This window comes from Paramisgurnus dabryanus, chromosome 12 (assembly GCF_030506205.2).
Source record: "Paramisgurnus dabryanus chromosome 12, PD_genome_1.1, whole genome shotgun sequence".
Classification (NCBI taxonomy): Eukaryota; Metazoa; Chordata; class Actinopteri; order Cypriniformes; family Cobitidae; genus Paramisgurnus; species Paramisgurnus dabryanus.
The window spans coordinates 7402657-7418152 of record NC_133348.1 but is presented as its reverse complement, the minus strand read 5'-3'; the positions used below and the strand labels follow the sequence as shown (position 1 = coordinate 7418152).

General features: G+C 36.4%; 1 protein-coding gene across 3 annotated transcripts in view; it reads left to right on the top strand.

Annotated features, from left to right (window-relative positions):
• The window catches only part of LOC135738335 (kelch-like protein 29), a 325496-nt gene that overhangs the window by 15199 nt on the left and 294801 nt on the right, over positions 1 to 15496 (top strand). For all 3 annotated transcript variants that reach the window (XM_065256340.2, XM_065256342.2, XM_065256341.2), the window contains exon 2: positions 12947 to 13015. The gene's annotated coding sequence lies outside the window, so the exon portion shown is untranslated. The remainder of the gene's footprint in view (positions 1 to 12946; positions 13016 to 15496) is intronic.

Below are 15496 nucleotides of genomic sequence, written 5' to 3'. Positions count from 1 at the left end.
TATAATATCCACACTTCTTTTATTCCACCATTAAGCTTTGAAAAGCTAAAATAAAAGCTTTTAAAGATGTTAAATATATTAACCTACAGCATAAACTTTGATTGTATAAATAAAAAGAGAGGTTCAAGTGATCTTTTAGGTTGAAATGCATCGTTTCAAATGCCCTTTATATCGTCGTTGTGTCTCAGTTTCCCAGTTTCATTAAAATTGTCAGGGGTAAAGATTACAGGAGTGATTTCACACTACAGACGTGCCCTTAAACCTGCTTCATCGCATTCATCAAATGCAATCAGCGCATGGCGACATACTCATATCCATCTTTCTGATATCCGTTTTATCCAGTGCTGGAATGATCTGCTTCAGGCACTTTCTTTCTTCTTAAAGTTTAACTGAAGTGCAAAGGTTTGTTTTAAGGGACGAGAAGAAGATTCAGGTTGTCTTGCTCTTAATTAAACTGCCGTTTTATCAGAAAACAAGCCATTATAGAGCACAGCTAAACTGAACTGTGTCCTGACTGCTCATGGGCCAGCAACCTTGGTACCCATGCCAATAATCATCTCTCTGCTTGGAGTTCGTCAATCACGCTTGTCGTCTTCTCGTTTACAGCGGTTGCCAAGCAACATGAGGACGCGCCGGCTGCAGCTTGATGATGCAAGCGTACCGCGGTTCGGATGCAAAAATAATATGTGAACACAGTCCATGGGGGGCATGGGGAGGGGGAAGCAATCGAACTCGGGTTCGGACCAGGCAATCGCACCAAATGTGAAACCGTCCTAAGTTTCTAGTCGAATCAGTTGTCGTATGTCTTCAACTGTGATTTTTTTTACTCTCTGGATAATACTTAAATAAACAAAATGCTTACTCATTCCCCTCCAGCCTTTTTTAAAAAAGTTTTACAAAATGCCCTCCAGGAAAAGTTTCTTCTATAAATATATAAACTTACAGATCTATCAAAAATATGGGTAAGTTTTTAAAAAAAATACAAACTTTTGAGAAAAAGCTGAAATTATTTTCAGAACGATGATCAAAACATACAAAGAGTTTAACATGTTGTAAAATTAGTTTTTGCTTCAGTTTTTTATAAATTGGGTAAGAGCGACATCTATGGATAATAGCGGAATAACAGATTACAGTAAAAACTAGTCAGGAAAGTGTCATTGGCAGGGAAATGTTTTCTCTTAATTGACGAGATAACTCGTTAAAGGAAAATAATTAAAGGGGAGATTTCACAAGACTTTTAAGATGTCAAATAAATCTTTGGTGTCCCCAGAGTACGTATGAGAAGTTTTCACGGTATTATCCCCTCTGACATAACAAGGGGAGCCAAATTTCAATGACCTACTTTTTTCACATGCTTGCAGAGAATGGTTTACCAAAACTAAGTTACTGGGTTAATCTTTTTCACATTTTCTAAGAAGCACTGGGGACTTACTGTAAACATGGAAGAAGTCAGATTTTCATGATATGTCTCTTTTAAAATAGTGCATATGAACAAAGCACAAATGATGACTTTAACAAATAACACTCTTAAAGGGATAGTTTACCACAAAAATGAAAATTTAGTCATCATTTACTCACCCTCAAGTTGTACCAGACCTGTAAAAATTTCTTTGCTCTGCTGAACGCCAAGGACGATATTTTGAGGCAAGTTTTGGAGCACCATTAACTTCCATAGCGTTGTTTTCCTACTATGGAAGCCAATGGTGCTCCCGTTTCCTGTTTGATAACAAAAATATTTCTCTGTGTTCAGCAGAACAAAGAAATTTATACAGGTTTGCAACAACTTGACGGTGAGTAAATTATGACATAATTTTTTGTTTTTTTGGATTAACTATTCCTTTAAAGGGACACCACTTTTTTTTTTGAAAATATGCTCATTTTCCAGCTTCCATAGAGTTAAACATTTGATTTTTACCGTTTTGAAATCTATTCAGCTGATCTCTGATTCTGGCGATACCACTTTTAGCATAGTTTAGCATAATCCATTAAATCTGATTAGACCATTAGCATCGCGCTAGAGTTTCAATATTTTTCCTATTTAAAACTTGACTCTATTGTAGTTACATCGTGTACTAAGACCGATGGAAAATTGAAAGTTGCGATTTGATATTACGCAGTGCCCGAAAATAGTCCGCTTGGTAGTTTTCGGGCACTGGGTAATATTATTGTGCCTCCTGCAGCCATGTTACGGCAACAAAGTCCTTGATTATTACACCAGAATGAAAGTATAGTCCTAGCCATATCTGCCTAGAAAATTACAACGTTTAATTTTCCGTTGGTCTAAGTACACAATGTAAGAAGTCAAGTAAATGTCGAAACTCTTTGGTTATTTTTTAGCGCAATGCTAACCCCGGATTTCCACCGACTGCGGAGCGGCTGCAGATCAGCTCCGCTGCGTTACGTCTCCGCACTCTGCCGTCCGCCAATACCCACCACAAGTTCTGTTTTTGTTGCAGAGCGGCTGCGTGCTGAAGTGACGAGGACCCATGAGGTCTCGCAAATTCATGTGATGATCGCGAGATACCTAGTTCTGTCTCTGCCCATTATACCGTTGAATTATGACGTTTTTACAAACCAGCCCAGATCACAACACGAGATTTCGCGTAGACAGAGCAGTACATCAAATCCATCCAAAATTCAAAAAATAAGAAGGCTGCTAAAACATTTATATATGATCTATCTTTAATGTATTTATTTGAAACTCCCCCTGGCTCTGTTCCTGTCTATTATTTGTTGTTTCTGTATTAATGACTTTATTTGTGTGTGTTTGTAATGTTTGTATTGCAAAGATTTAATAAAAAAAACACAAGTTCTCTTGAATTCAGGTATGATCACGCGATAAAGTCATGGCTCGGCCCTGCGGAGCTGTCCGGCATCCGTCAAAAATAGAAGCTCTGCGTATTTGTGCCGGAGGGCTGCGGATGGCCGGAGCTGTGACGGATTCGTAGCGCAGTCAGTGGAAATACACACATTGACTTGAATGGAAACCGATTGACTCCACCGCCGTTCTGCAGCGGATCCGCAGCCGTTCCGCAGTCGGTGGAAATCCGGGGTAATGGTCTAATCAGATTCAATGGATTATGCTAAGCTATGCTAAAAGTGGTACCCCCAGACCCAGAGATCAGTTGAATGGATTCCAAAACTGTAAAAATCAACTTTTTAACTCTAGGGGAGCTGGAAAATGAGCATATTTTCAAAAAAGTGGAGTGTCCCTTTAAGACTATGATTTTATGCCTTGCCTAAATTAAGCAAAAAACAACATTTAAACAGCAATAAAAAAAACTATAATTAAAGTGGTAATTATTCATGCTGTGGTGCATGCTGGTAAACGGAGTCCAGCATTCAGCAACGTTTTGTATGGCTCATGGTGTCTTTACATTGAGATTAGTTGCTTTGTTCCTGTTTGCAACTAGGATTTATGATGCTTTTCACAATTGAATAATTTGATCATTGTACTTGGCTCTGATTTCCTTTAGTACAGGGCAAATTATGTGCCGCAGTATTAATGCTGGTGATGAATGTGGAATTGTCACAAACAATCTGTGCCTGTACAACGCAGTTCAGTGCGAATTAGAAGCAGTTGGAGAGGAGCAAAATTGGATAAAGTGAGATGATTTGGGTAAAGACGGCCATTGTCATGCTAGATTTGAATAATGTGGTTTAGAAAATTATATGTTTCCGCCTTCATTACAAACGCAACCAGCGGGGAATATAATTACAAACGCGAAACAATGAGTTAAATGTTCACTGTTATTAGATGCTTTTAGAATTAAAACGGTGTGACGTAGATGTTTGTTCGTCCGCTGTGCTGGGCTTTAGTAGCCGGGAACTCTTAACATGTGGTGGTGGATGTGACAGAAATGTAATTTTCTCCCCTGTGTGAAGCTGAACAAAGGCGAATTGTAGAAACCTGAAAAAGCTCCATTAAAAGATGATAATTATATTGCTCCATGGTTACGCCAAATACACAGCATTTTGTCTATTTTTTCAGTCCCATTATTTGTTTTTAATCACAAGTTGTTTTTTTAATGATTTGTTTATTTAAACTGGATAGATTAACTTTTTTTTTGCTTTGGATGCATAACTGAAATGGCTGAATTCAGATGTTTATTAAAGAGCCCCATTGGTCCAATTCACAATTTTACATTTCCTTTGGTGTGTAAGTGTTTGTTAGTACATGTTAACGATATGTACTAAGTAAACGATGATGCGAGTTATCATTTCCAACATAAATCTCTTTTCTTGGACTACAACAAACACATGGATTGTAGGCAACAGTTTACTTCCTGGGATTTGTGATGTAGACAAGTCCGACATTATCATAATTCCTCCCGCTTTGATTCATAGTCTGTAAATTAATTCATGTTAGCATTGCATTGTGACCGAATCGTTTAAACATGGTAAGGAGCGTCACATTTCTGGCTGACATCATAGGTATTCAGGCCAATCACAATGTACAGATTAGCTGGCCAATCAGGGACTCAGCGCTTTTCAGATTGATGAGTTTTGTACAAAATCAGTGCGTTTGAGGAAGGCAGGGATATCTGGAGTTACAAAAATTTACGGTATGTGGAAAATAATGTGGTTTTTTACCATAAACATGCTAACGCATTGTATTACACCAAATACACCAAATAACATTGTTTTTAGCAATGAAATAGGTGCACTTTAAAAGTAATTACAAAGATGGCGCTAAGGGGGCGTGTTCACCAAAGCATTTAAACGTGGCTGAACGTTTCTTAGATTTCTGGATAATTAAGGGCGTGTCCACATGATTGATGGGTGAACTGCCACTGCTGTCGCTAGAGTCGGGTTAGGTGGGTGTGGTTTCAGCAACCAGCCACCTCAGCTTCACACACGTCCCACCTCCTTACCCATTTTCGGTTATCCACTTTTTTATAAGATGGCGACGACAGGCTCCACCAACTATTGGCTTCAAAAAAGTTCTTCACAAACCTATGGGTGACGTCACGGACACTTCGTCCATATTTTTTACAGTCTATGATTTTGACCCATGGAAGAATGCCAGATAGGGTCAATTAATTTTAATTTTATAAAGCTTTAAAAATGTAAATTGTAATATCTATAATGCTTTGATGAATAAGCTGAATAAGATGCGCTTCACGTTTCGCGACACATTTCAACCTAAGCATTGCATAGACTTAGTACCGAGAACCCAACAGTAAAGAAATCCTAAAGCCTATGCATTATTGACATCATTTTGACCAAAACAGGAAGTTAGGGTGAGAGATATTGTGTGGCTCCTCCCGTTTTAAAATAGCCAATAGTGTTCAGTTTTTCCTCACAGCCTGAAATCTGATCAAAAAAATTTGAAGTGCAGAATGATGTCATCAAAATCATTGATCCGTACTGGTGAAAGTAAGGGCGTTTTCACATTAGCACTTTTGGTGCGCACCCGGGTTCGATTGACATCAGAGTTCGGTACATTTGGATGATGTGAACGCTGTCTTCCGAACTCAGGTGCGCACCTGCAAAACGTACTCGAGTCCGCTTAAAAAGGGTGGTCTGGGGTCCGCTTCATGTGAACTCCAGATCGGTTCGCTGCTAATGTGAGCGCAATCGTACCAAATCGCGGAAGTGAACCACTGTTAATTACGTATTATATGGAATGTCCCACCAAAACAGACGTGTGTGTTTGTGTGTGTGCACTTACCTTGACAACAAAATGCATAGAATGCTTGCTTGACTTTTGTTCTTATTTTTTTAAATCTTTGGTTTTGTTTTCTAAGAAATAATACAGAAACGCACTTGCGTCGGTCTGCCCCAAACATACAAAAGTCGTTTCGATCGAAGTCTGTCCGCCGACGTCAATTTTTGCTGAGGCATTCAGAAATCATCTCTCTGCTTGGAGTTTGTCAATCACGCTTGTTGTCTTCTCATTTACAGCGGTTGCCAAGCAACATGAGAACGCGCCGGCTGCAGCTTGATGATGCAAGCGTACCGCGGTTCGGATGCAAAAATAATATGTGAACACAGTCCATGGGGGGCATGGGGAGGGGGGAGCAATCGAACTCGGGTTCGGACCAGGCAATCGCACCAAATGTGAAACCGTCCTAAGAGACTGTAAGTTTTGAATGGTTATGGGGTGGTTTCCCAGACATGGATTATGTTAAACCAGGACTAGGCCTTAGTTTAATTGGGAAATAATAACTAGTTTTAACAAACATGCCTTACTAAAAACATAATTTGTGTGCATTTGGAGGCAAAATAAAGGGCACCAATGTATTTTAAGATGTGTGAGTGCAAGTTGTTTTCAGTTTGGACAGATCTTACATTTATTTTAGTCTAGGACTAGTCTAATCCCTGTTTGGGAAACCACCCCTAAATCTACTAAATTGGACCAAATTAGTTTACAGATATCTAAACCTAAAATAGCCTATTTATGTCAAAGCCAAAAAAACTTCAAAATGGGATAGGACCACAGGAAGTGATTATTTATATATTTATATCTTCTCTTCCGCGTCTGTTGTGAAGCGCATGCGTGAGATTAAAGTCACGTGACTGCAGTGACGTGGATGACGTACGACGCGGCTGACGTGTTATCTGGCGCCCCAGCTGTTTGTTTTTGTGCGCCTGGGCTTTGTTTACAATCTGAGGGAGATGCACGCTATAAGTTAAAAAAAACACGTCGGCCATGTCACTGCAGTCACGTTACTTTAGTCTCGTGCATGCACTTCACAACAGACGCAGAAGAGAGACAATGCTGAATAAAGTCGTAATTTTTGTTATTTTTTGACCAGAATGTATTTTCTATGCTTCAACACATTCTAACTGACCCACTGATGTCACATGGACTACTTTGATGATGTTTTTATTACCTTTCTGGACATGGGCAGTATACCGTACATACATTTTTTAAGGAAGGGTCAACAAGCCCTCTGAGTAAATATAAAACATATTAAACTGTTTTCTGAAGATGAACGGAGGTCTTATGAGTTTGGAACGACATGAGGATGAGTCATTAATGACATTTTTTTTTTTCATTTTTGGCTGAACTATCCCTTTTAAAAGAAGAATGTCAAGATTAGATGAGTTGTAGATTTAGTATAACACAATTCCTGCCGATAACCAGTCAATTTTAAAATGAACCACTGGCAATCTTTCCAGACGATGTTGAGACAATACCGAGTAACTGTTGTTATTAATGGTTCGCCTCTATCTCATGGCCGGTAATTGGTCTCTGGTGATTGCAAAGTCTTTCGGATTAAGAATTGTCATTAAAATTGATGTATTACGCCTGCAAGTCAGTTTCTTCGTCAGATAGCTTTTTTAATCAATTGATAATTAGAGAGATGATTTATTGCTCGACTCCGTGTTGACAGCTGGACAATAATTGCGGCGTAGAGACTGAAGAATTGTCCCTCTGAAATGGCCGACTCTATTGTTAAAAAAAAGACTGGTGTGGTGGGAGCCAGGTGGTTATTTTTTTACAGAAAGGTTGCAGGTTCAGTCCACGCAATGAGTACTGGAGAGTTGCTAAGTTAGCAAGTTCATAAACCAACTTAATTATGGCCATGGCCCCTGAACAAAACATTAAACCCAAGACGGCTCCTACGGGACTGATCTAGCAATTAATACACTGTAAATGTCTTTAGAGGAGTGTGTGTGGATTGGAATGGTAACTAACCAGCCGATTAAAAAAAATGGCCCATGAAATGGTTTAAACGCTCTTTTATCCTGTGTTTACATTTCTTTATAATAAGAGACAGGCCCTTCTCAATAAGAAAGAGTTCATGTCTTTACTTAAACCCATATAGGATAAATAATGTAAACATTTCCAAAACGACACACGGCATAAACATGATGCAATACTCTGTGCCCTGTAGATGTTAACTTTTTCACGTTTGACTCCATCTACGCACTGCATATTTATTTTTTAAACTCCTCTCTCAGTATTCATAATTGAAGATAATCTACCATGCGTTTTCTTTATTAATTTCATTCCCCGGCGTCCTGACATAAAATGTCTGTTTCCCTGACGAAGTGCAAATGAAGGTCGGAAGCCGAGACGGCAAGCGCGAGATCGCTCGTAAGCCGAAACCTTCGGGGAAGTAAACGCTCGTGTTTGATGTAATGGTGGTACATTTCTCATTTTGCGACAAAGTAAACATGCATCTGAATAGATCGGAAAGCGTGCCTGATGAAATGAAAGGGTCAGGATACGTGTGAGATGAGCGAATAGAAAAGCAAAGACTTGGGAATCATTCTGTCCAGACGCAATCAGATGAGATTCGTCGCTGTCTCTAAAAGCATTAGGTTAGACAGTGATTGCATTCAGAATCCTATTACGTTTATATAATCGAGGAAAGAATGGATTATTACTCCCTATCTGCGTTTTGTCCCCGTTCTTTTTTGTAACCCAGTAAAAGGCTGAAATTCACTTGAATTTCACTTGATTTACTGTGTCATGACTTCATCTCGACGGCTTTGTCAGTTGATTGCACCGCGTGGCTCTCAAACGCGGGCCGAGAAGCGAATGCTATTTTATTTTCCAGAGCAAAATTTGACATACGTACTCCATTAGAAGAGGTCTGCTCATCACTGCCGGGAAAAGCAGCTTTTCTGAACGCTGCTTTTCGTAACGTTGTGCCGTTTGAAAGGAGGGATGAGGTCATGTTGTTTGTTCGTATCAGCGGTCGTGACACGTTTATTTTAGTCATATTTCTCCCACGCTACAGTTCAAATACATTTTTCAGATGATTTCATGCTTGTCTCTGTTTAGGCCATGTATTGTTCAACCAACACATGGACTAGCATGCTAGTACAGGATAGTTGAAACAATTTAGGCCAGAAATTATGTGACCCTGGACCGCAAAACTTAAGTCTTAAGTCGTACGGATATATTTTAAGAGTTTGGTTCCAAAACGCAATAAATCCATTTTGACTAATTTGGGTAAACATGTGTTTTCTACCAAGAAAGTGACAAGATGAAAACCACTATTTTCTTTTACAAACTTTCACATTGCATCTTTAGGTTATAATAACATTTTCAAAGATTTATTATAAAAACGGAAAATGCAATAAATCCATGACATATTTTGCCAAAATGCTATAAATCTATTAATTCAATGTATAAATGTGCATTCATCTTTGCCATGTTATATTCATTTAGTTGACCAGTGGTATACAATGATTAAAAAAATAAACATTAATGGCATTAATCAAAACACTTACACTGTCATTGTTGCTGTTATAATTGGGATGTCGTCGCTGAACTTTTTTGACAGCGATCAGCTGTAAAATGTTTTGGTCCTGCTCGATTTTCATTGACTTATGTAAAATAATGTAAAGTTTTTCATAAGATCCTCTGGGGTCAGTGTGTTAGCATGAGAGAAGCTTGATGCTGTCATGTGACAACAAGCAACAGCCGGCATTTTACCGTCTCACGAGTGGCTCTTGCGTAAATTATTTGATTTTGGATGGCTTACATTTCTTCCCCGTCACAGAAAACCACCACAGGTTTATCAATGCCATCAGAAGTATTATTTTGTTTTTGTTTGTTTGTTGATCACAAAGTACAAAGTAGATGAGGAAAACTAGGATTTTGTGTGTATTCAAAGCGCCCCCATTATTTTTTACAATAGTGAAATGGTGCGCTGTGATTTGTTGAGCGGATTTATTGCATTCTGCAGAGGAGGAGTGGCGTTAATCGCGTTTTGGGAAAAAAGGCAGAAAAGATGACAGAATAACACGGCGTATATCGGATTTTGGGTGAAATTAAGAATTTATTTTTTAATACTGACCTGATACAATATTGATTTTGGTGGTAACAATGATAAAAAAAAAACTATGACGTTTATCGCGTTTTGGAACCAAACTCTTCATTTGTAGCAATAGCCGACAATAAATTGTATGAGTCAAAATTATACATTTTTCTTTGATGCCAAAAATCATTCTATTAAGGATATTAAGTAAAGATAATGTATTTAATATTTATTTATTATTTGTAATTTGTGTTGCTAAGGACTTTATTTGGACTTGAATTTTAAAGAGGATTTTTCTCAGTATTTAGATTTTTTTTTCAAATAGTTGTATCTCACCAAATATGGTTCTTTTCTTACAATAGAAAGCTTATTTATTCAACTTGATGTATAAATCTTAAATTTAAACTCTGACCCTTATGAGTGGTTTGGTGGTCCAGGGTCACGTTTGCATAGGCCATTTTCGTTTATCCAAACAGAGATGACGTTTTTTTGTGGGCGCAGCCAAACTGGTTGCAGAAAGTCACCATATGTCACCCATATGTTTCCCTTTATAATGTTTCTTATAGCGTTTTAATCACGTCACGTTTATTTTTAGATGAATAAAAAGTTTAAATGGCTTGGCTACTGATATGCATGTATGTAATGTATATGTATTGTTCTTTATTGGTAAATCAATTCTTTTTACAGTGTGAATCGCTAAAGTACATATAAAAGCAATACTATCATGTTTTCTAGACCATTTATTAAATATTTAATCATTTATCTGTTTTCTATTATTTCTTCCTTATATTTAGCCTATGTGTTTGTTCTAAAACTATTATAAAACCAGAGGTGTATAATACTTAAGTATTTTAGTTACATTTTCCAAGCATCTGTGCTTTATCAGAGTGTTTGTCTTGGGAAAAAAATTACTTTTCTTTACTAAAAAATGTTCACTACTTTCTAAAGCATAGAATCATACTGTGTATTCATTATATATTGCATATTAAAATTGATTTAATGCCTAATTACATAAAAATTGTGTACTTTTACTTTGAGTAAAAGTACGAAACATTTTTTTACTTAAGTAAAAGTACAAAAAATTACTAGATGTTTAATATACTTAAATATTAAATATAAACCAGAAACTTGAAATTATGAAATGTAGTGGAGTAAAAATTATGATCATATGTTTTGGAATGTATGTTTTCCAAAGAAAAACACTAATAAAATATGAATAATTGAAAATTTACTTTTATGTAGAAAGTAAAAATACTTAAGTACTATACAACTCTGTAAAACTATTATGTTTACATACAAATTAAAATGCATAGGCCTGTTTATTTATTAATAACACTTTACGTGTGTGTGTGTGTGTGTGTGTGCTATATTTATATATTTATTAAGTATGTAAACATAATAATTTTAGAACAAACAGGAAGAAGACATAAGCTAAGATATAAGGAAATAAAAAGAAATAATAGAAAACGAAAAAAAAGACATCTTTAATAAATGGTGATATTATTGCTTTTTCAGTATAAACAAAAACATTTATTCTAAATAAATTATAAATGTAACATGATAAAAACGCTATTAGAAACACATAGAGGGAAAAGACTTCAACAGAACACCGGACATCTTCTCTAATTTTTTTCTATTCTAATTATTAATCTATTTCATCACTAATATTATAGAGCTTTCAGTCTTTACATTTCTAACAATTTAAGCGCCCCCGCCTTCATGCAAAAACCTCCAAAATAAAAGGGTAGACTAACTTTCATATCAAATACTATTCAATTGGAATAATTACATCTTGGCATCATATTTACATCTGAAACGGCATTTTTTGTTTATTTACGTTTTGTTTAATGACTTGTATAATTGTCTCATTAATGCATTTTGCACAACAACTGCATTATCATATGAAATTAGTGTAATTTTAAATCCTTGACGCCTCTGCCTACGTTTATCTTCAAATGGTGTCTTTGACGATGGTATACTATAAAAATAAAGGCCATCTTCTTTTGGCATTCCTATTTTGACACTCGACAGCACAACAAGACATTTTCTAATGAGTTATCTTCCTCGTTTTACTTGTGTGTAATTCATTTCCACTGTTTTTTTGCAACCACATTGCGCGCGCAGCTTGTGATGCAACTGTGACGTACTCGAAAAAGGGTCTATAGCACTATTCCTATGCACTTTTGCATTTAAAAGATGTCTAATGGGCGTCCAAACACGGCTTAGACGTCTAGGCTGAAACGAGGCAAAAATTGGGCTGTTAGTGAAAATTTAATAGACGTATAATAAATAAAGTAAAATAAATGAATGAATCCCTGTAATCATTTTGGCTTTTCTCATGTGATATCATTTGGCAAAAACGACTTCAAGTTTATTTTGGATAGAAGTGAGTTACTCACAGCCAGACTATATTGGGTCTGCAGATAATGTCGACAGAAATGACGGCTTTTTCATGATGAGAAGATACAAAACATTCATGTTTTGTCTTCGTATCACTGTGACATGCAGATGTTCTCTAACAAAGTAGATTTCATATTATATTCTTGCATTTACTGTATTCAAAAAGTTTATTTTGTCGTTCTGTACTGAAAAGAAACTCAAGCAGACGTGATGTCTGTTTCCCAAAGGTCCGGATTTGAACAGTGCAGGTTGTTTTCTGTTAAAGGACGGTGTTGCCAGATGGTGTGGATGCTGTTTGTGTATTTTGTGTTGTTTGATTACTGTACCTATAATTTACACAAGGGAAGCGTCAGAAGTTATAAACCTCGCTGGATTGTTTTGTCAAGCTGCCAGACCTCCTGTTTATTTTTGCATTACAGTTATACATATGAATAGTGTGTTTGATTTATTTTGTGTACAATACTTAACTGTTCATGTCTGCTGTGATGGTAAAGGTCTTTTGAATGGTTACTAGGACATTGCTACTGTAGATGATTGCTAAGGTGGGGGATTGTTAGATAAGCCTGGATAAAAAGAAGGATAAAAAATGTGTGTATAGATATCATTTGTGTCTGTAGTACAACCATGGCAAAATCTATTATGCACTTAGATTAATAGTTAATTGGGGTTAGGCACTGACCAAACCATATAAGAGTAGATGCAATAATAATTTACCTTAGCAAACATCTCTAATTATAGCAGTCTCTCTCTCTCTCTCTCTCTCTCTCTCTCTCTCTCTCTCCCTCCTTGTATTTACTGATCCTTCTCCTTTGTTTTTGCAGGCACACCTGAGTATACTCCAAAGATCTCATTAGTCTGTGATGAGCATCATCATCCAGCGCAGACCCGAGGTACCGCAATATCTCAAAAGATCCTGTTTTATTTCTTTACGCCCGCGAGCCTGTCAAAAAAGATACATCAGTTAGCTCATTTATTGCAAGTCTGTGTACAGCTGTGCTATATTCTGTTCCACTTTTATATCAACCGAGCCTTGCTTGACCATCGATTTCTTATTTTCTTCTGTGAGTGTTTTTGATGAACCAAAACATAAATCAGATCACTGATATTTCATCTCATTTCATCAGTTTTTAAACTCTTGTTGGTTGGCTAATTCTTATTTGTCTTATTTGAAGGGATAGTTCACCCAAAAATTTTAATTCTGTCATCATTTACTGACCTTTGAGTTATTTCAAGCATGTATGAACAAAGAAAGATATTTGTAATCAAGCAGGAAAAAATATCTAAAAATTGTTTAAATTAAGATGTATTTTCTTGATGAGCAAAACGACCCAAGAAAAGCAAAAAAATCTGCCAATGGGGTAAGGATTTTTTTCTTGAATTTTTCTTGAATTTAGTGTTAAAGAAAAATGTTCAAGATTTTTTTGCTTACCTTATTGGCAGATTTTTATGCACAAATTCACTTAAACTTTATATTCTTGGTCTAAAAACTAGACTTATTTTTTTGAGTCGTTTTGCTCATCAAGAAAAAGCATCTTAATTTAAGAATTTTTAGATATTTTTCCTGAAAATAAGACAAAAATACTAAGTAAGAAAGTTTTTGCAGTGGAGCACCACTTACTTCTTAGGAAAAAAATACTATGGAAGTTAATGGTGCCCCATCTTACATTGCAAAAAATGACTTTCAAGAAAAAAAATTCTTAGTATTTTTTTTTTGTTTTGTTTTCAGTAAAAATATCTGAAAATTCTTAAATTAAGATGCTTTTTCTTGATGAGCAAAACAACCAAAGAAAATAAGTCTAGTTTTTAGACCAAAAATGTCAAATTTAAGTGATTTTGTGCATAAAACAAGCAGAAAAAATCTGCCAATGGGGTGAGCAAAAAAATCTTGAACATTTTTCTTAAACACAAAATTCAAGAAAAATTCAAGAAAAATTGCTTACCCCATTGGCAGATTTTTTTGCTTGTTTTATGCACAAAATCACTTAAATTTGATATTTTTGGTCTAAAAACTAGATTTATTTTCTTGAGTCGTTTTGCTCATCAAGAAAAAGCATCTTAATTTAATAATTTTTTGATATTTTTCCTGAAAATAAGACAAAAATACTAAGTAAGAAAGTAATTTTTTGCAGAGGAGCACCATTGACTTCTCAGGAAAAAAATACTATGGAAGTTAATGGTGCCCCAAAACGGTTTGGTTATAAACATTGCTCAAAATATCTTCCTTTGTGTTGAGCAGAACAAAGAAATGTGTACAGGTTTGAAACAACTTGTGGGTCAGTAAATGTTGAGTGAATTTTAATTTTTATGTTGATATAGCCCTTTAAAACAGAAGCTGTGTTTTACTGGAATGAGACCTGTATATTAATGGATAAAAACATTTATCGTAATTTACTTTATTAATTCATCAGCACATCATGTCATTTGTTTCAAGGCTTTAATCTGTTCACAGCTCTATATTTTGTATAGAAGAGCAATCTTAAATCAAATCCTGTGCAAGACCTGTAAGAAATTCAGATGTAAGAGGTTGATTGATTGGAAACACTTCCTCAATTCCCAGCAGTGGAATTTCATCATGTTCCAATTACTGGTTGTCCGCACACAGCGGCGGATCATTAGGAGGTGGGATTACACTCGAACAGACAGCCAGGAAGGCCACGCCCCCTCTGTCCGTGCGCCCTGCTCTGATTAAATGGAGTTGATTTAATTGGGTTACCCCACTGAGAGTTCTGCCTAATGGGATGTGGGGCTTTTTGATCATTGGTACCAGCTCTGACCCGGCTCAAGTGTAGTGTTTTTTCGTTGTGGTCTGGCACGGTTAAGCCTCATTCATCCGAGGTCAAGTTTTTGTTCCCGGGCTGCATTTACAAGAGATTGCATGAGAGTTATTAAGCGTAATTGGTGAAAGGATTGAGCATGAAATGGCGCTCACAGGCAATCTTAAAGATTTCTTTTTTGGGCAACAACCGAATTAAATGTGTTGCGTAATTGGACGTTTTAATCAGTCAGTAAGAAACTCGAGGGCTGTGTGGCGGGGTTTCTTTTAAGCTAACATTTAGAAAATTAAGCTATAGTAACAGGGTCCTGTAATTTTGTACATGTTGTGCGGTAACAGCGTGATAATTTAGGCTCATTTACTGTATGTGTTTTTTACGGTACATTTTATCCCAGCTTTGGGAGGGGACGTCATGCGCTTTCATTACTTGCAAAATGTTAAAATTAAGTTTCCTGCTGATAAAAAGTGTGAAAATTTCAGCTAATAATCCCGGCGCATAGATCTTTAAAGTCGCATAGCATGTGCATAATTTTGTACGAGTTGCGTACTCATAATTATTCAGTTTTGCATATCTCGTTCATTTGCATTCCTAAAAAAA